The following is a 1,916-nucleotide window of genomic DNA, read 5'->3' as shown; positions in this document are numbered from 1 at the left end:
TGGGAGCCAGAGGTAGAGGGATCTCTGTGAGTTCAAGGCCAGCCTGCTCTACAAAGGGAGGTTTAGTCCTACCAGAGTGAGACCCTATCCCAAAAGCAAAGAAAACAAAAGGGGGGATGAAGAATGGAGAAGTCTTAAATATTGAAGGGCCATGACCAGAGAGACCAGAGTTTGTATGGGAGCCATCTTCAGGTGTAAAATATATGGGAAGAAGCAAAGGTATGGTGGATATTTTCTCCACATACTGTCAACACGTGCACACAAAGCAGAGGAAGGTATTGCCATCTCTTTTCATAGGAGTTTGAGTGGTTCTTGATATGGATGTGTTCATGTTAATAACACACATTCATTCAGGACTGATTTCACTCAGAGCTTTCCTCACTCCCCATAAGTCAGACACTGCTCTTTGTACCAGAGAGAAAAGAGACCCAACTATTTTTTCCATCTCTTGTTAAACAGATGTCAGGCAATGAAACATCTATAAGAAAAGGAAATAACGCTTCTCCTACTGGTAAAATGCTAAAATGGGATGAGAGATTAAAATAGTGATCATCAAGTACATATCCAGTAATTGAGCCAGTAATTAACAATGTGGCCAGTTCGCTTTGTCTATTTTCACTTTTCTCTAAACACAAATTTGTTTTTTGATCATTTTAGACTGGATTTCACGTAGGTGTGGCTGGCTTCAAAATCTTCAAATCGGCTTCAAATTCCTGACCCCTTGCCTTCATCTCCCAAGTGCTAGGATTACAGCAGTGAGCCACCATGCCCTTTACCCACAGAATTTATTAAATAGTGCACGTAGTCCTTGAATTGCCATTTTCCCTACGTCGTTTTTCATTTTGTTTCTCACGCAAGGCCTCGGGCTTGAGCCAGATCCAAACCAGCACGCGCCTGCGAACTCGCGTGCGGCTCTGCAGCACTTCCTGCTTCAGGCAGCGTGGGGGCTGAAGGTGGGCGCCTCGGCAGGGAGGAAGCGCGGTCCCGGGGAACAAGGGGCAGGCAGCGTGAGGCCGTCAGTGACAACGCATGACCCATCGCAGGCGGATGTGGGACGAGGCAGGAGAGAACTGTGAGCTGATTGGCTGCTCGGCGACCGTATGCTAATCGAGGTGACAGTGCAGGGAAACTGTAGCGACTCCAAATGCCGGGTGGACTGGGTATGGAGAGGCCAGAGCCCGTGTCCCCGCGTGGGCAGACGTGTTGTGCGATGGGGGCGCTGAAAGAGAGAGTGTGGGGCGTCTCTTTGGAAGTCGCCGTGTGTAAGATGTGAGGGCGCTAGGTACATTCGGGAGTCTGTGGGTAAAACTATACTTTCAGGGATCATTTCTATAGTTCGTTACTAGAGAAGTTTCTCTGACTCTGTAGAGCACCGAGAGACACGAGCAGACATAGTGTTCCCTTCTGAGTGGGAAGCCTGCTCTAGGTGTTACTTCAGTGCTGCTGCTTCCAGCCATTGATGATCGTTCTTCTCTCCTTTGGGAGAGAAGTCTGAGTGGGTCTCTGTTTAATTTTAATGGCGAAAGATATAGTTGGTGTATGTACTTTGTCTTTTTTGGAAAGGTGTTTCTATGTGGTAAAGGCTGACCAACTGTCTGTGTTTGTGATCTGTCAGATGGACAGTTCTTTTTCTTGTAAATTTGGACACATCTAAACTGGCTGTACCAAAGTGAAGTGCTGCTGTAGGCCGTGGAAACTGACCTTAGCGTATCCATTATTGCATAGCTTATCGAGTATAAGTGAAGTCAGTCATTGCTGCTTCAGTGAGTCAGTCAGGGTGTCTTGCCCACAAAAGCACAGTACAGCCCAGTTTTTTTCTCTGAGTCCTTCACTGGGCAGAGGTTGGTAGAGGAAAGCTGTGAGCTTTCCTTGTAGTGTGGAAGGAGGGAAGGCATGAGGAGTGATGTTGCATTTAG

General features: G+C 47.2%; 1 pseudogene; it reads left to right on the top strand.

Annotated features, from left to right (window-relative positions):
* Positions 1–1,304: 1,304 nt before the first annotated feature.
* LOC143437420 (small nucleolar RNA U3) lies at positions 1,305–1,498 on the top strand (annotated as a pseudogene).
* Positions 1,499–1,916: the final 418 nt, after the last annotated feature.

The sequence above is a fragment of the Arvicanthis niloticus genome, chromosome Y (genome assembly GCF_011762505.2).
Source record: "Arvicanthis niloticus isolate mArvNil1 chromosome Y, mArvNil1.pat.X, whole genome shotgun sequence".
Classification (NCBI taxonomy): Eukaryota; Metazoa; Chordata; class Mammalia; order Rodentia; family Muridae; genus Arvicanthis; species Arvicanthis niloticus.
This window is presented reverse-complemented; position numbering and strand designations above follow the sequence as displayed.